At 39.8% G+C, this 26,549-nt stretch overlaps 1 pseudogene; it reads right to left on the bottom strand.

Annotated features, from left to right (window-relative positions):
* The window catches only part of LOC141941644 (uncharacterized), a 38,791-nt pseudogene extending 13,218 nt beyond the window's left edge, over window positions 1–25,573 (bottom strand).
* Between the last annotated feature and the right edge of the window lie 976 nt (window positions 25,574–26,549).

The raw sequence follows: 26,549 nt of genomic DNA, 5'->3' as shown, positions 1-26,549 counted from the left end.
AAAGATGTCATGCAGGACACTGTCAAAACCTTTGCACAAGTCCAGGTAGATGACATCAAACCAGTGCTGTAACCCTGCCATAGAAGGCCACCAAATTCATCAGGCATAATTTGCCCTTAGTGAAGCCATGTTGGCTGTCACCAATCACCTCCTTATTTTCCATGTGCCCTAGCATATTTACCAGGAGGATCTGCTCCATGATCTTGCCAGGCACAGAGGTGAGACTGACTGGCCTGTAGTTTCTCAGGTCTTCTTTTTTTCCCTTTTTAAAAATGGGGGTTATGTGTCCCCTTTTCCAAATTCTATCAATTTTGACAGAAATAAGTCAGATGTTAAGTGTTGTTTTGCCTTCTTGACTACAGCTGATGAACCTTACCAATCTTGGCTAGCTTTAACTTAAATACCATATACAAGTATACACATGTCCCTGTGACATGCATCTCTGTTTCTGTTGCTCAAGGTTATCCCATTCACTTTGATGTGTTACCATGCACAGTTTCTCAGTTCTGGACAGAAACAGCATGAGAGTTTGTTTTATCTATATCCAAAATTCAGAATTCTCTAGATTCACAGAATCTTTGAGGGGAAGCAAAATGTTGAACAAAAGAGCTCAAATACAAAGGAAACACTAGTGAGTCATCATGTTCAGATCTATTGCTATGACACAGATTTGGGGCTTCTGTTTAATGTTCCATTTACCTGAGCCTTCAATTCTAGATTCAAACAATCAGCAGCTACTCTATTCACTGCAAGGCCGCCTTCTGCCATCAGATCACATAAAGAACATGTGGCTCTGTCAAACATTTCAGAGTTCACTCAGGGCATCCAGGCACTATGCCCACTAGTCTCGTTCATGCTTGTGCTGGATTCCAGTTGGATTGGATCCAATGCTGGATGGATGGTGAAAGCTTAGATAACAGAGAGCCCAAAAGTCTGCTGTCCTCAACTTCCCCCTTCTCAGAACTGTTACTGAAACCACAATATTTTTTGCACATGGCTGTGTGCCACAGGAGACAAATGAACTCACTGGGTCTTAGGGAGTGTCTATGCAGAATAAATGTTTCTGATTTTAACTCATTTCGCAAGAGTGCTTGAGATGTTCAGCTGAAGCAAACTCTTTCATGCCTTTCCAGGGTAAGCTACCAAAGATAGCCTTTTGACTTTACTGGACACTTTAACTGCAGATAGTATATTATACATTCCTTGTCTGACTAGTAATTCTGTCCACCACAGCACAGAGAAATGGAGAGATCCCAGCTATAGAAGGGACTGGGGATATCCGACATCAGTATAGAACAAATAAAACAATTTCCTGCAGCTAAAAACCTTCCACCTTCTGATTTATAAACAACATATATTGCTTAGAAATATAGCCAGTCTTGAAGGTAGGCACATAATATCTGCATCCTTTTTGAAGCTGTATTTCACACATGACTGATTCTGCTCTTTTAAGCATATTCAGTTTGAAGTTGTTCTTATCATTATCTCTTTTCATATCTGGCACCATGCAGGATTCACTAAAGCCACTGTCTAGTGACTTTCAGGACACACACTGTCATGATCACTAGAGTGGAATAGTTGCCTCCTTTCTCACCTGACATGTTTTACATTTGATTTCAGTCCATAAACAGGCAGAGAGAGAGGTGCGTTGGCTAATGTGAGCTAAGTTTTACTTTAGCCAATAGATCGGGAGATTAATTTCCAGCAGGTAGGAGGACTTTAAGAAAGACTGTTCGCTTGAACAGAGCACAGATTTTAGCTAAGTGTGAGCAAAATGAAGAAAAGGGAGTTGTAATAATCAAGACGCTCAGAATAAGAAGCAAGAAGTACAAAGCCAAGAGAAAGAAGAGCACAATGAGATACTTAGAAATCTATATATTCTAAACAGTCAGATATATAAGAAATGTGGTAAACTGGCTGTGGAGGAGCAGTTGTAGAGATACCAGACAGAAACAAGCATGTCACTTGACATACTGAGTTAACTTATCAAAACTTGTAAAAAGCTAAGTGATTTTCCCACTGACTATCAGGCAGAAGACCACTAGTGCAAGTAAAGCCTCAAATGGCAAAATACTGGATTTATGGTTTGCTGAGGCAAGGTATGGCAGTTCCCTATAAAACCAATCTGTGAAGTAACAGGTACAATGAATTCAGAGCATACCTGCAAACAACAGGCAATTCAGTTAGGTCTAGAAAAGGAAAAAAGTTTTGTCTCCTGCTACTGCAAAACCAGAAGGAAAAACTACAAAGTTATGCTGAACGATCACACAGCACAAGCCCACTGCAAGAAAACATGACCATGCTTATACAGACACTTTCATCTGCACACATTTTGATTCCAAAAACCATTATCTTAAATAAATATTTGAAACTGTGGAAAAGCGACTACTGACAGTAGGAATGCATACTTTACTATTCTCATCTCTAAAGAAGTGTTTTTGCAAAGATGTCTTTGGTCCCGCATGAGAGATGCTGTGGCTCTTGTGATTATTTCTCCATGATCTTTCTTCTTGTTTGGATGAAGATGCTGTCTCTCGCAGAATAGCTTCTGCAACCTAATGGAAAATTTGTTATATAATTTTAAGTTCAATTAACAGCTAGTAGAATCAAACAACCCTCAAAGCCATCTGGTTTTCTGTTGTAATAAAGATTATTATATTTAAACACAATGAATGAAATTCTACATATTGTTCTGCTAGGGACTGAAAATCCCCAGTATCAGACACAACAACCTTTGTATATGGCATCCTAGCATCTTCATATACAACATCCTAATATTACTCTCACACAACAAAAATCTTCAGTGGCTTGAGCAGTAGTTCTACATCACCAAATGTTCCAAAGCAGTAGAAATAATACAGAAATCTAGCCTACAGCAGAAGCCAATTAGCTTTTTCTTATCCTTGATTTCATTGGAATTTTAATATTTTCCATTCTGTACATGTGACTAATATTTTTTTCTGATCTTCACAATCTATAAAAGGATGAGTCATACGAACAGGTAGGTCTGGGAAAATTAAAAATACAGTGAAATGTAACTTGAAATTACATTCTCAATGGAACTTAATAGTGTTAGGTGAAAAATGTCATTAACAAGTACATTAAAATCAAATAAAAGGAAAGACCAAAACTTATTCACTCCATAAAGCAAAGAACAGGTTAATTGGTTGTTCTAATGTCTTTTAAAGATACATTACTAAAAATTAGATTTGCAAATTAGAGAAATACCTAGGAATAAATGGCTCAATTTTATTTTCTCCTAGGTTCAGCCACTCTGTGGAAGAGTAGGATTCATCTCACCACACTGCACCATCTAGAAGATAATTATTTTTTCTAGTTGTCTTGATGCACATAGGATGAAATTGATCCTTCTTTAAAGGCACATATTTTTCTCCCTTGAATACACAAGGAGATGAAGTGACCCACTCAAACCAGACTTCTGTCCTTTGAATTCTAGTCTCAACCATTTAATTTCACCAAGACTTGCTGTCTCTTATGTAAGAAGTGGATCACAGCATTTTTCTCCCTTCATTTAACTCCCTTAAATGAAATTACTAAACCAAGGTAACAACTAACCCTACAAGTATATTAAACAAATGAGATATTGAATGAGAAATGACAAGAGAATCTGTAAACCTATGATTAAACTGTATTTCAGGAGATCATCAGAGACATTTAAGCTAGCCAGCTATATTTTCCACCCTGATTGTCCTTCCTGCTCCACCCCAGTGTAACTTCCATTCAGGAGTTCAACATATGTTTTCTTCACAGAAAGTTTACAGCACAAAATAAGAACTGAAATTAGATTTAATAAAAGGTTCCACTATATCTGTTGCCAGAAACCAACCTGCACCTGGCTGAAGAGCTGTTTTATTAAAAAGATGAATGGCATTATATACATAAAGAGTAGAATTCATTTCAGGATATTTTAGTTGTCTAATTTAGGCATTGAATGAAAATTAGTTATCTAGACTCCCTCCCTAGTTAGTAGAGGGAGTCATCTGCCCTGATATAAGTGTCTAAGATAGGTTGGCTATATCACCTTGTAGAGGTGCCCACCTCTTGGATCAGTAAGGCTAAGTGGAAGAGGACCACAAAAAGAGTATATTTTAATATGGCTTACTACAGAGCTGATTTCCCCCCCTTCAGGCTAAGCATGGCAGGAATGGAGGAACAGTATTCACACAGACCAGTTCCAAAGAAAAACTACTCCTGAACTTTTCAGGCAATATTAAACAGAAAATATCTTCCAGTACCGGGGTCTCTGATTTTCTGTCCATGAAATTCACAGCTTCTGGGGGGTTTTCTGCTTTTCGTCTCTGATGTTCTGAAACTCTGAGCTCATCTTGAAGCTCCATGTTCTGCTTGGTCAGCATCTCAACCTGGTCTCTCAGCTTGCTGTAGGCAGCATGCCAGCAGGACTCATTTCTCTTGAACTCCTCCTGCAGTCCAGCAATCTGATGTTTTAGTATCTACCAGTAGAAAAAAAGCGTGCCCTGTCATTGCCTGCTCTGGACTCAGTGTGCCCACCTTATACATCCAGAAGGAAGCATGGGCTCGTTTATTCTGCTTCAAGTTCTACAGTATAAAGGTCTTCAATATAAAGGTCTACAATATAAATGAACACATTTGAAATGATTTCTTAAAAAACTAAAAAACCAAAAATCAACCGCAAACTAACAAAGAAACATTACCCTGCAAGCTCCTATATTTAAAACAACCAATTGTTACAAAGTGAACAGAGTCCTTGCTGTATGAAGGAAAATCAGGAAATGCAAACTAATCATGCAAACAAACACCTTTAAATGTGAATATTTAAAAAAAAAAAAAAGGCAAAAATACAAGATATATTTTAATGGCAAAAATGTCAGTTCATCAGATCTTCATGTAGTGACAAGGGCACCTGAATAGTTAAATGGTCCTATCCCCCTATTCTATCCCCCAGGGGATTGCAGAGACATAATTTCCAAATGAGTTCAGGAAACTTAAAGTAATGAAATTTGGTGCATTTTGGAGAGGCCTTTTCCATATACCTGCATCTCCATTGTTTTTGCCTACTGCCTTCTCCTTCCCTCACCCGTGCTGAAACCCACACTGAGTCGTCTTCCTTCAGAGCACTCATGCTGGATACTGAAAATGGAATATTCATGGCATTAAGCTAGATATGCGCAGTTTGCTCTGTAGTCAACCAATTATCACATGCACCCTTTTCCTACTTTTCCTTCACTTGTGTATCTGCCCACTTGTGTCCTAATCACCATCCTTTCTTTGTTGTGAGTTGCCTGGTCAGAATTTGGCACGTCCATCAGCCATTTTCATGAAGAAGCAGACTTCTGAACTTGGGAATCACACAAATACGTGACTCAGAAAGTGTTTTGGAGCTGTTTTGTGGAAAATTAAATTTTTGAACCTGCACTAATTATGTTATCAGGTGGGAACAAAAGATTAAAATAATTTCATCAAACTTCATCTCTAGAACTAGACCTAGTCAGGAAACACTATTATTCCCTGGCAGAAGTTCTCACAACTTTTTTAAATCCCAGATGTAAAGAAAGATGATGTTTCAAAATATTGTGCAGAGAGGACATTCAAAATACCTTTAATCAAAATACTAAAAGAACCTCACTGAAACAGTTAATAATTTCCTGTTGTAAATGTTACCTCTAGAGAAAAATGGAACATGAGCAGAGAAAACATTCACTATGTGTATGTATGGTACAAAAATATGTAATTTGAAAATACACAAATGATAAATAAAGTATAGAAAGTTTGAACAAATTACTCTATTGCCAGTTTTATTTGTTCTGGTCAAGAAAATAATTGAAATTGTCAGTTTGCTGTCAAATATATCAGTTTGGTTTAGACATCCTTTTGCAGCAAAACATTGTTCCAGACATTTCTGAGCATTACCATTGCCTACTATTTTATTCTATAAAAATAAGGCTTTTAATTGTCCCCATCTCCTTTATCACTGGCTCACATAGCTTACTTTTTTTTTTCTCTTTATCAGTGATTCTAGAAAATTACTTAAAGTCATATTATGTCTAGCTGTTTTTAATAGGGACAATAGCCACAGATATTCAGAGATTACTTTATCACTAAGGAGGGTGAAATAGAGGATTCAAACAGATAGAATCCCCTAAAGGAACTTAGAAAAAAACATGACTCAGGGATATTATTAGGGAGATTAGGTTGCTAGGTACACAGCTAGATATCCTCAAAATACCTCAAAGCCAAAGATCAGGATAGTTTAAAGAGAAAAATCAGCAAACTCCCAGCTCAGGGATGAGAATAGAGAGTGATGGCCAATACTTCTGTGGCACAATGGCTTTTTATATCAAAAAGACATAAAGCCCACTGTGGCAGGAGTTGGAAATTTTTCAAGAGCCACCTCAGATCTGGGCAAATCAGTACAAGGAAGAATAAGGAACATAGAAACCTCCCAACCTTCCTTAAGAAATAAAAGGCAGAACCTAATTTGTTTCTTATATAAAGAAAGCAGAATGTACATTTAAAATACAAGCCGAAGCAGTGTCCTAGTAACATAAAACACCTTCACTGTACACACAACTGTCCTCAAGAAGGATAATAGTTGTTGAATAGAAGTTGAATAATTGGCCATCTGTGGCAAATGGAAGGATTCAGGTACTGTCATAAGATGCTGCATGGAAGGTTATTAATTGATGAGAACTGCATATTTATTCTACAGAAGACAGCTTACTTGTATTTCTTCTGATTTCACTTTTTCTGCAGTGATTCTAGCTGTTCCTTTGAACTTGCTACGGGCATTTTTTTCTTTCTGCAGTGGGTGAATTTGGTGTCTATTGTATTCCAAAGGGTGAGTTAGCTCCTGGCTTCTGGCAGTCTTGAGCTGGTCCATTCGTGTTCTGTTCATAAGGTAAACAAAAAGTATGAAATTGTCATAAAAACTAACAAAAGACTATCTTTAGATGTACCTTCTTTGGGCATGATTTTTGGAGGGCTTGGGCATGTGCCATATATGCTGATACTGCTGGGAGTGGCAAGTTATCAGCACTTGTCAAAATTGTGGTCCTTCGTCACTGGGAACACTCACGCATGCGTTCAGCTTCAAAATTTATTCTATTGAGCAGATGGAAACAATTCTTATCAAAATTTTCTGACAACATAATGACCATGAACTTAGAGGCTTTTAAACACATTTTCTGTTCAGACAGATAGCTAAATTAGGGCAAACCTGCAGAAGGCACAGCTTGTTCCCTGGCATTACACCTATGAAGCACTTCATCACGCAAGGCTGTGGTCTGAGCTGTATTTCCAGCAGCCCAGTCATTACTACAAATCAGAACAGCCATGGACCTGAATGAAAGGGGATAAAGTACTTTACTTTCCATAGGTAAATATGTTAAAAGTGGGAGCTCAGCACCCAGAAGAGATTTTGCCTTTGAACTCAGTGTCTCAAGGCATGAGTTGTCTGGAAGTGCACTTAAAAACTCAGCAAGAGTGGAAGGGTATAAATCTTTACATATATCCTCAGATGGAGTATATTTGCATGACTATGATCTAGCTGCTTAGTTCATTTTTAAGATGATATTAAATTATTTATTAGCTTTCTGCTTCAGCTCACTTCATGGCCTACAGCCACCATCTGGCCGCCACTATTACTTGAAAAGCAACACGAGCTACAGGAGGCGACCATGACCTCATGTTTTCTGTCAGTAATGGAGTTTTGCACTTCAGCAGCAAAACATGAAAGTTCTCAGAGATACTAAGAGATAAACAAACTCCCCATATCCTGCTGCTCTTTACAATCCATTACCTAATTTTTGGTTTTTCATTGTTTTCTATCCTAAATAAGCCTGTCTAATATTCTGCTTAAAGGCATGCTAAAAAAAAGTCTCAGCAATAGTCAATAGAAGTATTAACTCTCCTCACATTAATACAGTTAAATTAGCAGATATAGCCCCTGCATGATTATGTCCAGCTACCACTGCTCCATATCCAGACTAGTTGCCCTGAAATACAATGTACTAGAACAAAAGCAAGATGCAAGAGCTATATATAACATCTTCCACTGAGGACCGAACAGTACTGTCTTAAGTTTCTTGCACCCTGTAAAATAAAATCCAGCTAGCTATTCCTTCCAGCATCTCAGCTGGTATCAACCTATTCAGAATTGCACAAGAGTTACACATTTGTACAAATAAACTAATCAGAGCTGGAGCATGAACCCAAGTGTGCAATTGTCCAGAGCGCCACATTGCTAGCATGACCTCTGGTCTTGGCATGGGCCATCCAGCACTGCACTAGGCCATGCTAGGCAAGGTTTGGAGGTTACTGCAGCCCAGGGATCAGGTCCGGCAGACGGCTTGGTTGTGCCCACTCTGGTCTGCAGGGTAAGACAGGTTGGTCACATGGAGGTATTCTGCTGTGCCTCTTTGCCTCAAGGCTAGAAAACAGACCCTGACCTGAGGAAATGTAATAACCAAGGACACCAGAAGCACACACAATACTTCTTTAGAGCTTCTGACAATCAGTTCATACCCCAGCTATAAACTACAAATAGGAGCTAGATGCACAACACAGATATAAAATACATAAAAAAGGCTAAGCACTTTGTGCTAACTCAAATTCTTGCATGCATCCCAGGCACAGCTCTGTATGACGCACATTGAAGCAGTCTGGCTGTGAGGCAAAAACATAGCTGAATCAAAAGTCTTTTTTCCAAGAAAAAGTCTTTTAGTGAGAATGCATGTGGGGAAAAAAAACCAACATGTTGGCTACTGCTGTTAGTCCAGAGAGAGTGCAGATTCAATACTATGAGGAAATTATGTATTAAAAATGGCAAAAAAGCTGTCCTTGTTGAAGAAACAAGGAAATAACCATCACTGAATCCCCTCACTGATGCCAAGATCTGGCAACAACTACCTCAGTGCTGCAAGGGTGGAGCCATAGGCTACTGCCTTGAGCACTGTCCAGGTTCTGTTAGGCACCAGATATACACAAGACACTATTTCCCAACTGTTTTCACCCTCTTGCCTATATTATTTGTGCCTGCAAAGGTCTGAAAACAAAGTGCTTGGAAATGAAAGAATGGATAGACTGAGCAGGTCCAGGCATGTTTGTGCTGCTCTCAAAAGGATTCTCTTTGCTTCCAGTGAGCACAAGTTGTCAACATGGCACAAGTGAAGTGTTACTGATGTGGTGGCCATCTTGTGTTCCTGATAGGGTTACTGGTTTGAAAATGCAAAACAGATTCTTGGATTGCATAAATCAGCACAGGGCCAACACATTCAAGGAGAATAAGCTGCCTTTCGCAATTAGCTTTAGCTCATAAGCTAGAAAAAGTAAGTGAAAAGATGTGCACATTATACTAGACAGGCATTTCTGGATAAACATCTGTATGGAAATGCTAGGGGCTACTATGGCTAATGACATGAATAAATCGACGGAAAGCTCTTTTTAAAACCGCACTATTACAAAAAAAAAATCAAAGCCATGTCATCTGAGAGGCAGCACTGTCAGCAGGAGGAGAATGCAATGCTGGCAGGGTGCAGCACTGCAGTAATTCTGCACCAGTACATCACTCCACAGCCAAAATTTACACCAATAAAAGTAAAAGCAGCACCTAATTTCATTAGTAGTTTTATGAACTGCCAAATCCCACAAATATTCACATCTGGAACACCTATCACAGTCAGCCAGAGATCATCTTCTGATATGTTTTCAAGATCACAAACGAGAAGGACCTTTAAGGAAACCATTTATTTTTAAGACGTTGAAAGTATTTTGCTGAAAGACATCTATGGGAGGAAATTATACAAACTGATAAATGTAATTCAGAAATACCCTTTGGCACTAATCCCATGGTCTTTGAAATCAAGAGGAATGGACAAGAACATGAAAAATAATTTCTTACTTTGCATTATATATTGAAATAAAAATTCAAATCACTAAACTACATTAATTTGGCACTAGTTAAGAACTAGGTTTGAAATGCAAAGAGGAAAAGAATCTCTCCTGTGTTTACAGTAGATAGTGCCTAGTAATTTCTAACAGATTTCATCACGTCAAAAATACATATTTAATTTGATTGTAAGTATGCTCAATTTTTATTAGAGGCATTTGCATAACCTGTGATTAGTTATAGTTGTGAAGGCACTTCCATTCCAAACCCCATAGTTTCAAAACTTATTTCTTGCAGGGATTTTGTGGTAAAGAATTGTTTTTCTTCTATGAAGATGTAAAACAAAACAAAACCAAAACAATTTTCAGCATTTAATAATTACAAATTACAAAAGCAACTCTCTTGAATTTTCAAGTTCTTCATTTATATGGTACAAAATGCATCCTCAGTCTAGTCTGAAGATAGGTATTCCTGAAATAACAATTCTGTTAACATTGACATATGGTATACACTTTTGTTAACTTTGAAATACAGGCTACAGTGATGTGAATGTGATATGAGAAGTTTATCCTTCACTCTATCAGGGCCCCAATCCCATAAAACAAATTATCCTGAGTTCTTACTGATTTCAGTGTTATCTGAAGATGTTCAGCAACTTATAAAAAGCATTTGGCATTACTCAGCTTTAAGACCCAAACTGCACCAGTGTTTTCAGAGTTGGCCCCCTTCAGTTAGGCGCTTTACTTTTAATATAGACAGCTAAATAAGTGTTTCAGTTCTGAGTCAACATAGATGCCCTCTAAAAGAAGCTAGCTAATAAGTAAGAATTTAGCAGTCTGATTTTAAGGATCCTAAAGGAAATATTTGCCTCACTGCACACACAAATCAATTTCTGGTGTATACAGATTTACCTGCGAAAATGCATTGCTTTCTCTTGTTCTTCTTTCACCCTAGTCAGTGAAGGGGTTCCTCGGCAGTGTACACCAGTCTCTAATCCTCTGGTAAGGATGTTCTGGGTTTCTTCTATAAAGATATTTATGTTAGTACACAGAACTCTGTGAATATTTATGAAACATTTCTACGTATTTAAAGCCACAGACCGCATAAGTGCAGTAAGCTTTATTGCTTAATCTATCAAAAAGAATTAATGTATCTTTGCCTAATTATGCAAGTGTTCTGTTCCCAGCAGAGTTCTTAGTAGTGCAATCGAAGCCCTACAAATCATGATGAGTGAAACGGATTTGGGGATATATCGGAGTCAGTAGCTGAATTCCTTTTCAGGAATGTGAATGCCACCTGATAGTTCAACCTAATTTTGAATGTAGCTTTCAAAGAGGCCTCAGGAACCCTTTTTTAACAGCAGCCTAAGTGTGTTTGGCAAGTTGTGACAGAGCAATTGAGAGCCATCAGAAGTTAATATTTCTGCACGGTGATTACTGCAGGCAGGACAACTGATTTTGACTGGTCCTACACAAAGACACAGCCAATGGTATTGGGATGAGGAGTCAATGTGGGGGAAGTCGTTCAGTGGAAACTAAGAGAGAAGAAAAGTCAAGAACCAGTTTAATAAAAAGGAGTAAATCCTGCTTAAACAGGATACCATTTCATTGCTAGAAGTAAGATCGCTGGGCCAAAAGACTAGAAAGATTGGTTGACCAAAGAACTGGGACCATATTCAGGACAAACTGAGTGAAGATGTTCTTAGGAAATCATCATTTTCCACTGATGTGAGGCTCTCTGTGTCTTAGGAAAAAAACATGCAAATTTGAGAAATTATTTTGTCCACCTTTTTTGAAGTCACATTATCTTTGAGGAGGGTAAATAGAAAATGTGAACATCTCATTGTCAAGGGGTCAGTGGGAGAAACATACCTAAGCTACAGGTAACCCTAGCACTGACTCCAGGGACTCACTGAATCTCTCACACATCTTATGGGGTCAAAAGTCTGCACCTGAAATTGTAATTCAAGCAACAGAATTAAGAAAAATGGCTAGTGACAATGGAGACCCAAGCATAACAAGGGGCTTGCAGATATATCTCTCCCCTCTTCTCTTTTTTTCCAGTTTAGGACTGACAGATACTAACAGAGGTGGGCATATACCTGGAGAGCACAGGCAGAATGAGTCATAAATCCAAGAGAAATTTTTTTCCCCTATGGAAAATAAATGTAAATCAAAACTTGGGTAGCTCTTACCTAATGTGTCTGCAAACAGTTTTTTCCATGGTTCCTCCACTGCAGGGGTTTCTTTAATCTTGAAAGCAGGAATCTCACCAGCCACTGTTGAGGATGGCAGATGTAGGCTTTTAACATCCCTGGCCCTATCCTCATTCTTTGATTCCAGCTCTTGCTCTCTTCTTTTCAATCTTGTGAGATGAGCCTTGCTCCCTTTCAGCCTGACAGCCCCAGTACTGGAATCGCTGCTGCTTGTGCTGCAGGGGAGACCTTTCTGTCTTGAGATTGCTTGACTATCTCGCCTCCTTGGGGGTGATCTGCTGTACTTTTTAGCAGACATTTTTTCAGTTCCACTGGGCTCATCGCTAGCATAATCACCGTCAGAAAGATCCAGATGTCTGTCAATGTGATCTACTCCCTGAGGCCCATGCTGGGAGGGGTACTGAGCATGGTGAGGTTTGGGGTCATCATCACTGTTGGAGGATAAGCAGCTTGACTCACAGGACAGAGATGCAACATGCCATGTTGAGGCAGCTGTCCCTTTCCTTTGCCACTCCTGCTGCAAAGCTGAGGATGAGCTTCCCTTCTCCACAGCCTTAGGTGAGCTACATGTAATTTTTACTATTTTATCATTGACCATCTTAAACCTAGTATGGATGTGTCTTTTGCTGTCTGAGATCTGGCTTCCTGAAACAAGTTCCTGTGGGCATACCTGAACCCACTTCTGACCCTGTCTGAATTCAGGGCCTGCACTCCACCCTGCCTCCTTGATGTGATCTGTTTCTAAATCCTGAAGTGGAGAATGATTTTGCAGGACTTCCAAGGGGGTTTTTGCTCTCTGTATGAGATGACCCTTCAGAAGCTGCTCCACCCTACCTAGGTCCTTTTGCGGAGTACCCTCCACAGGTCTTCCACCAGTTCTGCCTGCTTGCCCTGGAGAATCCATATGATGAGTTTCCTTTTCCTCACCTTCTTGTAGGTTCATTTCTGTTACTTTTTCAGGACATGGTTGCAGGATTTCAGGCCACCTTCTCTGTGGTGAGTCAACAGGATTTTCCTTTACATCTTCATCTCTCCCAATCACTTCTTTTTCTTCTGCACTTTGGTCAACTACTTTTACTTCACAGTCAGTCTGAGTCTTTATCTCCCACTTAGCTAAAGCACAGTCTGCTTTTTTTTCATGTGTACTGATCTGCATGGAACTACTGACCTGCAGATTTAACTCAGAGCATTCCCCTGGCTTCATTATACCTGCATCCACTTGGCCAGGCTGGGAGAAATGATCCCAGCAGTCCAAACCAGCTCTTCTGGAATGCCTGCTGTCTTCTTTTAAAGGCTTCTGTTTATTTTTTTTGAGCCTTGCCATACCTTCTTTTCGTTTCAGAAAAGCTTTCTGAGGTGTTACTTTCACCTTGCTCTGAAAAAAACAAAAATCCTGACAATCACAGTCTGAGTATCATTCTCCAGAAAGAAAAATATTTATGATAATTGAAAAAGCTGAGACACCAGAAGTCTTAAAGACACTGGCTATGGATAACTGAGTACATAAGTAACAGCCCCAAGACTGCAGGGAAAGTACGAGAACTTTTAGAAGCAGTCACTATGTGACAGCTCCATTAATTTATTAGTAGAGTCAGGTGGTTAAGGTGATGCTAACTGCTTATATGATAGAAGATGAGAAAAGTTCTGTGTTTCTTTGTTTTTAAATGAAGTTTGAGTGTTTTTTACAATGTGACTCAGAAACATATAAATGCATCAGTCTGAGATGTTATTTTGCCAGGGAGACATAGAGAAAATTCCTGAGTGATGAAATGTGCATCTTCCAAGCCAACAAACCTAACAAAATGCTGAGTCATAAAGTCATCTCAAACTGCACATAAGGCAAAAAGCAAAAGATTTATTGTGAAATAAACTAACAGAATCAACCCTGAGGTCTAATTTAGCTAATCGTGTTGAGACTCAGGAACAAACTATGACCCAGAAAGTATGTGGAAAGAGAAGAATCCAGTGGGAAACAGTCGGGAATATGACAGTGACTGAGTAATACAGGTTCTTTTACTTTTGGGAAAAATCTTCCAACATCACATGAAAGAACAGTGGAAAGATGTGCTGTCATGCAGTGAGCCAAAACAGAGCCCACACAATACCCAAGTCCATGAGAACTTGTCAAAAAAAAAAAAGTGAATGCACCAGTGGCAGAGTACCTGCTGCTCCTTCTGCTGTTTTTCTACGAGATGATTGTCTACTTTAAGTTGTTCTTCAACAAATTCTTCAGAAGTCTTCTGTCTAATACCGATGGGTAGTGTGATTGGCCTAGGCAATGCACAAGAAGGTACTTATTTATAAGGTTCTCCAATTAGTTTTCTTTCGAAATGGATACAATGTTGAGTTTAGAACTGAAATGTTCTCTGCATTTTTTAAAATGTGAAGCATTTTAATAAAGAGCCCACTATTGTGTGACATCTGAGTCTCACTTTAAAACATCCTGTCTAGTCTAAAAATTAATTACACTTTTAGCAAGTAACATTTTTTGGCTGGTATCAATCTCTCCTTAAAAATAAAAAAATAGCCAAAAGGAAAAATATTTCAGGCATTTTCTCCAGACTAGAGCTGGTTACAGTCACAAAGAACTCACTATCTCTGACAGAGTGGGTTGAATTAGCTAGTGAAGAGTGACAGAGGAGAAAAATAACATCTATAACGTTGTGGAGGGACAAATTGAATGCTGACTCAAAATGAAGCATAATACAGCATACATGAATGTATCTTATTTCATTGGAAGTGTGCTTAGAGCCTTAATTTAGTCACTTACTAATAATTTCTACTGAATATTAAAAAATCCTGGATTTAATAGAGGTACTGGTTATGCAGCACATTACTGTTCTTTCTACACCCCACCTCCACCTAACAGCACTGTTCTAGGGATAATCCTTTCATTTGTCAGTCTGACTGTCTGTTAGCACATGCCATGGCCTAATAGGATTAGATTTGTAGAGCAAAACTGTTGTTACTGAGGACTCAATGTTAGATGACACACATTTCAGGGAAGTTTACTTCAAACTAACTATAGCCTTGTCCCATAGCGAAAATGTCATGAAGAGTTGGAGTACATTCTGTGCTTTAGATTCATCCAGCTCATGCTAAGACCACAGTGTAAACCAAAGCACAAGTCAGGGTGACTGGGAGACAGACTTCAGAAGCTCACTGCTAATCCAAAAAGGCATATGTGAACAGGCCCACTTGCCCAGAGGTGCTTATGGTCCTGCCACCTCTTCCCAGCCCTCTGCTCTGCGGGTCCCTGTCTTCCTTCTCTGCCCGACTTCCACATGGTTAATGCACTAAAACACACTCATGACAATCACTCTCAGTCTGTACTTGCCTAGAAGTTTGCTGCTTCTCTCTTATACTTGATGGAAGGCTTGGTGTGCCAAAAAGCTGCTGCTTCTATCTGCAACAGCTGAGGAAAGGTAACAACTCTACAAGCCTTTCTTCCATCACTACCGCCAACCTAGCAATTCTTGCCTAGCCATGAGCACTCCCTCAGTGTGCTGCTACAAATACTTCTGCAATGCAGTGATGAACCAGATCAGACAACTGGTCCAAGTTAAAAGTTGCATTTTACCTCTCTCCAGATCATTTTAACAAGGATTACTTCACTGACATGTTCACTATATAGGCACATAAAAATTGGTCTTGTCACAGCTGAAGAGTCAGAGCAAGGACAAGAATGAATGAACTACTCAGACTGATGCTGTCATCACAAACTGATGACCACTGCAGAAGAAATGATGGCATAACAAAAGAAGTTATCTAGCCCTGCCAGCTTTTGACTGACTTCTATCCTTTGAAGATCATAGCTGCAAAACCGGTTCATTTAAATTGGCTAAACCAGCATCCTATTATATAGAAGTAGATTAACTGCCAGTTCCTAGACCTGTCCAATCTCTGCCCACGCATACCTGCCACTCTCAAAGGAAAGAGCCTTTGTGTTGCAAATATAACGCATACAGTATGTGTACAATCAAGGAAAACATGCTTTTGTAGCTTGATGGGCTGATTAAGATAATTTCTCACCTGTCTTCTATGTTTCCAGTCTTCATCTTCCCCTCTATGCCAAAGGGAGATGGAGGAATCTCTTCCTTTATTTGTTCTCTTTGTTCTTCTTTGACAGCAGAAAAAGTTTCAGGGAAACTCCTTTCTTTTAATTGACAGTTATCTAAGCAGCAGGAAAAAGGTCAATGAAAGCAAAGCCTTTATAGAATGAATAAATGAAAAATAAACATAAAATAAATGAGAATTGTTTAAATTTTCAACAACATATGCAAGATTTTGATTTTTGAAAACACTTTATAAAATACAATTGAATTAAGGAGGTGGAAGGATGTAACCCATGAAAAAAAGAGGCTTCGGCTCCTGAAGTCTAGTTGCTAGAAATAAGGAAAGGGCAAATGGTATGATTTCTACTCCTAGCCTCTAGAGATTTGTAATGCTTGGTTAATGTGTTCACTGCAGGACTTTGCAGTGGAGACACTCTGCTAGACGGTACTGAACTACTCATGTGTCTGTAATTATGTGACCTGCAAGCCAGTTCATTAAACAGTTTAACAAGCAGTATTTGTACACATGAGACTTTCTAACTGGGCATTTTCTATTCTATTTCACAAAAATGCAAATTTGTTCATCTTCCTATTGAAGCTTGTTGGCTATGTTCACTACAAGGCTCCCACTTCAATTAATCTTTTTTGTAAGTGTCAGCTAATGAAGACTTGCCCTTTTAGCTCATGTTAGGCCTGTCAGTCGGAGCAAAAAGCCTTTACTGGCTCATTCATACTACCCACTGTTGCCAGGAACTATATAGTTCACTTTTTTCTCATTAATGCACCCAGTGCTACTGAAGCCCTTTGCAACATCCTGAAAGGACTTTCTGGTCCAACAACAGGCATACAAAAGCATCACATCCTTCTCTCAGCCTTTCCCAGCTACACACCAAAAATCTCCAGTCTGATGGCAGACAAGCAGTGCTGTTTCTGCAACCTTCTCACCTGCCTTGCACCAGAATACGGCTGAGGAGGCAGAGGTGACACAGTAGATTGACAGCAGCAAGGGATGTAAAACCCATGTGTCCCTCCTCAGTCTTGCGTGGGGCTATGCTGTCTCCAGAATGCTCTAATAGGAGCGGTGACCCAGCACTGTTATTTTCAACTAGTGCTTCCCAGTGCAAGGCAAGAACAAAGTGTCCAAGCAACTGTGTAATTCACCTTTGTTTTCTTTTCTGTTCTCTTCGTGAGCATCTTGTCTGGAAACATTTTTTGTGGGGTTCTCAGTACACTGAAGCAATGGCTCGGTGCTTATCCCTTTAAATAAGAACGTGAAGTGTTATACAAGCTGTTGGTACATTCATGTTTATGTTTCAGCATTAAAAACCCACACTCGACACAACAGTCAGGAAGGTCTTAGTTCAGCCCAGTCCTCAAGCACACGTTCAGCTGAAGCATATTTCAAAGGCAACTGCACTGACCAGCTTCCAGTCAGGAGTTAACCTGATGTACTAAGGCCTCTGCACCTTCAAGCCTTAGTTTTACATACATGAAGCAAGTCTAAGTCAGCACTGCTGTCAAAAAAAGCAGCCATACCTCCTCCTGTCCTCTGTTCTAATGTGTTCAGGTTCCAGCTGTCCTATCCACCCCGCTTCCCACATTTGTGCTGGCAGAAGTATTTCTGAAACTCTCTGATAAACTTCACTGGGCAACTGACCCTGGTTCAGGTTAATCCAGCAAGAAAATAATAGTGCCAGGCACAGGAAGGAGACAAGTCTCTTTCAGTGAGAGTACTGGTCCTGAGCTAGCTTGAAGAATATGAAATTAAAGTTTCAATTGTACTATGGGACTGTCTCACAGCATCACAGTCAAGTCTTGCTATAAAAGTTCAAAGGAATCCAGGATGCAGATCTGATTTACATCTTCTTCCCCTTTAAGTGGTTTCATTTCCACTTCTTTTGTTCTTCTTTCACCCATTTTGAAATCAGCTTTTGATTTCTTGCAAATCACTCTTTCTTCTTTCTCACCCTTTGGTATCTTCCCACAGAAGACAAGGCTGGCAAAGTGTAACAAAATGACGCCAAGTCACAGCTTACGTTGTTTTTCCTCCAAATGTTGAGACTCCGTGTCAGTTTGAGAAACACCAAGATTGCTGACAAAGACCAGGCCTTCCTAGTTAAGAAACACACCCTCTTGCCTTTGGAAGCTATATCCACTTCCTACTTTTTATACTTCTCCCCCTAAATATAACATCCTCCCTACTTCATATAACAGCTTTTTCAATTTAATGACTTTCTTCTCCATTTATATCTACAAGGCCCAATTTCTCTGTCAGTATGAGACACAGGATGACAGTGATTCAAAAAATTTTAAAAATCAAGTTTAAAATTCCTTAAAAGCTTTTAGAACAAACCACCATATAAACAAAGTACCTTCCCCTGACCTGCAATAAAATCAGTAACAATCACTAGCAAGGGCAAAAATTCACAGGACTTGCACAATAGCCTTAGCTTCAGATTTCCAGCGCTTTTTACCCACCTGAATCTGAACACTGCACATGCTCTCCTGAGATTTCTGAACTGCTCTCATTTGGCATGCACAGCAGGGATCTGCTTTGCCAAGCAGAGTGCTTTGCCAAGGGAGAGCTTTGTAAGTACTCCAGGGTCTCAACTTGGGAAGGCTTTTCTGATGGGAACTGGACAGGAATGAAAGTAGCTGGAAAGCATGGAAAGGGTGGCATCGTGGCTGCTAGGTGGGAAGGTATCCCAGGAGAAACAGAAAGGCCTAAAAATAATTACCAGAGAAGAAAATTAGAGAAGCTTAAGACAAATATTTTGCACCAAACTAGAAAACTCTTGCTAAACTGGTATTGCACAAAACCCAGTGTTGCTCCCTGATGGTTTGCATGTTCAGAGTGATATAATCAAATTCTGCTTTTGTTATTTTATTTAAATTGTAAAATGTGCTTGCTGCAATCATCAGTCCTAAACAAAATTATCATATGCTACAGGGATGCTAAATTAAAGAGAATTTACAAAGCACTCCTGAGCACGTAAAACACACCTTTCCTCTAGGACTCCTTAAGTCCCTTAGCAGGTAAAAGTTAAGTATTGCAAAGTGTCTCTGAGGCTCTCCTTGATGCAAAAGAGGGGAAGGTTTTCCTTTTAGTTCTAGATGGCTGTTACATATTTTATTAGAAGACTTCCGAGTGGAAAAGGCTTAAGCAGTTCTGCATAGGGACCGGAGGCCAGGCTCACTACTTCTGGGAAAGAAACCCCTTTATAAGGTTACAAAATTAGGCTTGCTTCTTATCTTTATTCTCCACACCATGATTCCTTTCTGTCCTGTGACCTGACTTCAACAAGAATAGAGAGTGCCTGCGACTGAAATTGCCTCACCCTGCAGTTAAGGCATTTTTTGGAAGAAGGCTGATCTGTGGATTTAAATCTGGTCTGGCACAGACTCAAATGAAAGTCCACCTCACTGCTTCTGGACAGGTGCTCTAACCACACAGCTAGCAGATGGGCAGAGCCACTTCTGTCTGTGTTACCATGAGACGTTTCAATGACAACCTGTAGTTCAATGAGGTGTTGATTTTATTGTTGGTCACTGTATTATTTCTTTAAATGCATGGCAATATTAAAGCAACTACCTTTACCATAATAAGGTAATTATAACCCTAGTAGTTCTTCATATTTTACTTCTTTAAAGCTTAATGGGACCAGATCATGCAATGTCTTTTGCTACCCTCAACCTACACTGTCTCCACTCACAAATGAGAACTTTCAGTGCAGATTTTGATCACCTTTTCATTCAAGTAACCATTTTGTCTGTGGCTTTATATGTTAGCTAAATGTATCTGGATATGTAAATACACCCAAACAGCATCCTATAAATATTTCTTACTGTATGAGCTTGGTCTTCAGCTCATGATACTAATTGTGCTCACTTTCTTCAGAAACGCATCAAGTGATTTACAGCACTGGGGAAGGGGGAATATGAAGCGTAGCAGTACCCAAGGCACTTTCCTTTGCATGCTGTTCAGTCCTTCCTGAGAACCCGAAGAAAGTGGGGCAGCCTAACTGTTCTGCTCATAGCTAACGGTGGAAGTAACAACAAGCATCTTGCTAATTGTGGCATTTGGGCAGGGATTAATGAGCAACATAAGTGCTCTGTGGATGTTTGGCTTTGATTAGGAAACCTGGAAGCCACAGACTGTGTACTTGTTCAACCTGGCCATTGCAGACAGCTTGCTGAGCATTTGCCTGCCATTTCAACCAGACTTCTCTGAGGCAACAAGCACAGGATCATGAAGATTTAATTTACTCAGCCATAGCCTTCATTCTGTCTCTTTCTCAAGCTGTCTCCCAAGTATACAGCAGTGACTCTTGACAGCTATTTCACAGTGGCATAGCTCCATCAGGAAAGTCAGTACAATGACAGCTGGGCCTGCTGATTTCGCTGCTGGTGTGGCTTGGCCTCTGGCTGTGGGGTCGATGGTTGAGATCCTGCTTACCCCCCTAGCCTAAAAAACTGATTGTCACACAGCATCACGTTTGAAAACAAGACCTTCAAACAGATGTGACACTGTGTTCTTTCTCAAGTTTCTTGTTCCCTTCAGTCTCATATTGCTTTGCACTGCTGGCATCGTCGGGAAGCTCAGAAAAGTCCCCATAATACAAGCAGACAACCTAAGCTGCAGAAAGCCAGGTTTTTGATGGTCGCTGTGGGGTGGTGTTTGGCCCTTGCTTCCTACTTGGTGCGTATACCCCCATGTAGACTGCTAATTATGTACATACTGCACCTCTGAGAGCCATACAGCTTTTCAAGGTGCTAACATGTTCAATGTCAGTATCTGCTGCACCCCAACAGCACAATGGATGCAGTTGTCTGGTGTTTGTCCAGCCCAACTTTTTGTCTTTCTAACAGAAAGGTCTCTGACCCTATGTGGCTGAGGGAATGAAGCAAAGCCCCAGAGCTCAGATATTCTTAAAAGACACTGACACTTGAAGCCAACAGAGACCATTTGGTATATTTATACAGATCTAATTATGCATGCATATACACAGGTTTAAAAGACTGGGTTTTTTTAAGTTTTCTTCCATTTTTGTTACACTGGAAGTAGAGGGAAGTTAAAAGTCTGCAAACATTTCCCTGGCCAACGTTGTTTTATTCCACTTTTCTAAACCGTTTTATTTTGTTGGCTAGTAACTGCTACTATATACATTAGTGAGGTAGATGAAACTTGCTAAGATTTCAATTTCTTTCATGGCAACAATAATGTAAGGTCATGGTTCCCTAAACCCAACTAACAAGTGCCAGCTCCAGAGTTTCTGTGCTGGGGGTGGGGGGAAGGCAAGAGACCATAAATGCTTGATGGTTTTATTATTATCATTAACTCTGTATAAAGTAATGCCTATTGTTTTGAGTGGGCCTTTGAAGGCAGATGTTCTTCATATGGCAACTGAAATAGAATTTTGATTATAAATTATTCTGTCCAAACTGGTCAAACTAGGTGTGCTATGAAGTATTTTTATACATGCATGGAGGGACAGCAAAAAACGTGGCTGTCTTTAACTGAGAGGACTTCCTCACACCATGTATGGTTGGAACATGGGAAGCAAATTTTGAAAAAAATGTAGCTTTTCAGCTCTAAAAAGCTATTTGTAAGACCCCATCAGGGTACACAGAACTCTAGCATGCAAGGTGCCATCACTTCTCCTAAGTATCCTCAGAAATCTTAGCAGAACGAGATTCTTGCAGCTCCTCAACTGGTCAAAGAAGCTTAAAAATCGACTGAGAAACCTGATGCCAGATCAATGCACAGATGCAGGCAGGGGATGCCTTAGGCTGTTGAGACTCCTACCACGTGGATTAGGTAACCCCAGCAGGTTATCTGAGGAGCAGCAGCAATCCAAGGATCACCTGGTCTTCCTATGCCTTTTTGGACGCTCCCTGCCTGATGCTATGCACAAGCAGCCCTGCTAAAGCCAGGCCAATGCTGTCACAAGTCTATGTGATTTCCCTAAATTCTTCTTTCACCATGGGGTCACAAGCTGAGAAGAATGTGCTACTACTGTCGACAGGGTGGGAAGGATGGGGGGATCCTTTTTTTCTACCTGCTGAGCAGATGGCATTTTCTAGCAATGCCACTGGTAAAATGAAGCTGTTCAAGGAGTTGTATCATGCTGTGAGGAACAGGCTGTACTATTAAAGGTAAAAGTCTATTAACAGAGGCAGGGTGTGTCAACTTTCTTCCTCTTCTTTGTTCTACGTGAAAGCTGTAACCTTCATATATAGGTACAGAAAAAAAGGATATTTCAGCTTTTCTGTAATGCTCACCACTATGCTATAATTGTCTGCAGTACCATTCAAATCTATACTTCAATAGAAGTCTGTACAGAAGGTCTGTTATTAAACATAAAGGACTCCTCCTCATGGTTCTCATGGAATTTTAATATACAAAAGTGGAAAGAAGCATTTTCTGGGGGTTACATCTTGTGTGTAATCTTTGTAAAGAGATGAACGTTTTAGCTCAACTGCCAGAGGAGGAGCCCGCAGCCACTGAAAACAACTAACTGACACATTTCACTGCTGGAGTGCAAGCATCAGCGGGTGAGAGTGCCACGGCATCAAGAGGGATTCCCCAAGTACCTGGGTTGTAAAGTGAGATGACTTTCTGCTGTTCAGCCACCAGCCTTTGCAGCTGCTCCATCTGCTGCCTCATCACCTGGTCCTGCTGCCCTGGAGTCTGAAAATATCATGAAGATATATTATCAAAGTATGTTTCTGGATGATTTTTAATCAGAAAGAATCATCATATCTGGACTTTGGGGGTAGGTATTTCTTGAAGTGTGTATTATTTTTAATAAAGAATGTTGGCTTTTGTATTTAAAACTCTTTTGCCATTTTACAGTTCAAAGGATACACTGACACTGTGCAGGCAGTATGTGCCTTACCAGGTTTTGCTACTCAGCCTCACACCAGCCAGCATTTTCTTCTGGTTTGTGTGCTGGGATTTCCTTCCCACAGAAGCTAAAGCACAAAAGGGAAAGAAGTGTCTATCCGTGTTTCGCACCAAGGTGTTAAAACAGCATCAGAGCAGGTAATACCCTCAGGTCAGGCTTCACTGTAAAACTTCAAAATGTGCCAGGGTACAACATTTCATTGTTTGTTGAACTATCTGATAAATGAAATTACTAGTATCATCTTTGAAAAGCAGCTTTCAAAAGTCAATATCCACAGAGCACAGATGCAATTAGGAGGAAATATGAGCACAGTCTGCAATCAGGGACGAAAAGATAGAAGAACAAGTTCAGTCTTTGTCTCCATGGAAATTTTCACTAACATGGAGAAAGGATGGACTCCGTCTCTGACTTAATTGCTGCTGATAGTTCTTCAGTCCCTTTGCAGTCCAGACACTCCCGCCTCTCTGCAGGTACACACCTATCCAACTTGTCTTGGCCTTCTGAATTTCCCAGTTTATCTTTATTTGACTCCTCCCACTCATCTGTTTCATCTGTACTGTCCACTGAGAAGAACTACCAGAGATCAGCAGTGCAAGAGACAGATCTTTTTTTTCTTTTCTTTTTTTTTTTTAATTTATTTATTGTGAAGTACCAGATCTGTTCCAGAACTAAAACTTACAGTGTAAAGACACCCTCATGTTGTTGCTGTGCTTGGAGCTTCCCAGCAGTCTGCCTGGAAGCATCATTTTCACCCTACTTCCCCTCTCTCAGGTATCACTTGAGAGCACCATCTAACAAAGCAAACCCCAAGTTCACTTTTTCTTTACCAGAATCTTTGAGAACATTTTAAGTAATTCACATAGTCAATTGCCAGAAGCCACCAAAGAACAAAGAATGCCCAAGACCCAGTGTCAGATTTTATGAGCAGCTGTTGACAGTTTAGGATATCACAGGATACATTCTGGTCATTAAACTTAATGATCTGGTTTATGTCATCCAAGAAAAGAAGTAGCAGACTCCTGGGACTCACAAGAAGTTATCGTCAACTTCAGCCTTACCTACAATTAATACTTTCCCAGCATCCAAGGAATAACAAGTTTCCTGTCCCCATATGTAAGGTACTAAAATCGTCATTAGATTGTGATCCAAGGGTGGTGAGGACTCCTGATTGACTCTTAAGTATCCCCTTGAGAAGACAGTGGAGAACTGGATCCCAGGGCAGCCTCAACACCCCATTTAGCAGTCCTCAGACACAGGAAATTTAGATAGTTGAGGAGCGAACGCACTGGCACAGCCCACCTGCAAATCTCCTAACATATGACTGAAGAACAACAGTTTTCCCAGCTCTTGTCTATTCAACAACATCAAGAAAAAAGCCCTAAGGTGAGATGGCCTCAGGGCAAGAGGCAGACAATGCAGCCTTGTTAGCATAGGAACTTCTGATTTTGACATCATCAAAAAATGTTAAAACGATGATAAACTTTCAGTGGAGAAAGTGTTGAGAACTGCCAACAAGGACACATCCTAAATAATAAATTCAACTGTATTGGAAACATAAGAGTTTATTTAAAATATGCAACTAAGCCACTGTATTGTTTACTATCTTATAGAGCACTCAGTGGAAGAGATACTGTGGAGTTACTGTTTTCCATCACTTTGTCAAAACTAAGAAGAAGAAAAAGTCAGAAATGGAAAAAAGATAAAAAAGGAGATGGAGCATGAGGAGAGACCTGACAGAAAGACAGGTGCAAATAAGAACATAAACATGCCCCACAACCATTAGACACATGAGAACATGGACCTAGAACATACAGTCATTTTTGCCAGAGGTAGGGATATAGCTATGATTATTGAACAAAAGGAATAATAAAAAAATGGATTAATTGTCTCTTGGGAAAAGCACTTTGTTGCATGGATGCATAGGATTATGATACACTTCCTAGTGCTTGCCAGTAAAGCTTTCTGCTTCATAGATAGACACAAATTTACCAGCCCTTTCTTCCTGAAGAGGCTGTGCAACTATCAGAAACGTACAATATGGAGTTATAAATTCAGTGATTATTTAAAGAAAACTAACCTGTTCTGTGATTTTGTAGGTGGGAGCATAATGGTTCATCCCAGGCTCTGAGGCAGGGAGCAGAGGAGGAGTGAACATTTCCAAGGTGTCACTTGCATCATGAATTCCAGCCTGGGTTACACCAGAAGCCAACTTCTGAGGAAAAAAATCAGAGCTGGCCAAATAATATAATTGCCCTGCATGCTGAAAACCTTGAGTGCAGCCCAATTTATCTGTTGAGACATTACTGTTGCCCATCATACCGCTGACTTCTGAACTGTATAAAACTGGACATTGCTTGCTAGAAGACTCACTTGTATTGTCAACCTGAGCTGGGGATAAGGAAGACATGACCTTCTTAATTGTTATATTGGAAGACAGTATAGTGTTTGCCAGATCACTGGTGGTCTGCTGTGACATATGGTCTTCATCCTTAAAGGCATCTGCTTCCATGCCCTGCTTTCCGAAATCCGTATTAGGGATGTGCAGTAAAAACCACCATGAACTAATATGTCATACTGACATAGTAAATCCTGTGGTTTGTCTTCTTTCTTTGTTTTTTTTTTTTTTTCATGCAAGAGATTATATTTTTAGGCCAGGCTGAATGTAGAGTAACTTCTGACTTCAGAAACTGCAAAACATACATATATCTATTTATATATATATAAAAGTATATATGAATATACACATATATATGTAAAATACTGTTAGGATACATGCAATACAAAAAGCGTATGAAATCACAGTATTTCTACCAGATAAAATAGCTTAGATGTACTGCCTGCTTTCTCACTATCAAATCCTAAAGTCTCAGACAAACAGGAACAGATATAAGATTCTATTAGAATAAAAACCAAAACCCATTCACCATTAGAAGCATTTGTCAGTGGCCTGACTTTGTCTTTCTACTAAATCTTCAGCCTTTAAATTCAGAGAAAGTGCTTAATGTCCAAAGATGCCTGCAGAAAGCAGGGAATGGAGATAACAGGAGGAAACAGGAGAAAACAAATGGTATGTGAAAAAAGACCCAAACAAAAACATCACTAGAAAACTGCCTGATATTTAAGTAATTCAGAAGAATGATTATTTCAAAAAGATAGAATAACACTGCTACAGCTTGCATCCATTCTTCCTGAGACCAGTATGGCTGAGACAGCTGCGCAACACAAACATTCTGCTTCCCCTCTTTAGGCACTTGACTTCAGTCCTTCTGAGGCAGGGGCCAGACATTTGCTACTTACCTTAAAAAACTGGGGTGCGGGGGGTATATTTCAGCAGCTGAAGCTAGTGAGCTCCCCCATCTTGCCTGCTATGGGAGGATTCAAAGGTAGTTTATTTGCACTCTTTGAGAAATGTGGAGTCTCCAAGACCTTCATTCACTCACAAGAAAATTATTTAATGCCTGCTTCCTACTTTAATGTAAGTGGTT

Source organism: Strix uralensis, chromosome 3 (assembly GCF_047716275.1).
Source record: "Strix uralensis isolate ZFMK-TIS-50842 chromosome 3, bStrUra1, whole genome shotgun sequence".
Classification (NCBI taxonomy): domain Eukaryota; kingdom Metazoa; phylum Chordata; class Aves; order Strigiformes; family Strigidae; genus Strix; species Strix uralensis.
The sequence above is the reverse complement of the archived record's forward strand: the minus strand, read 5'-3'. Positions and strand labels throughout refer to the sequence as shown.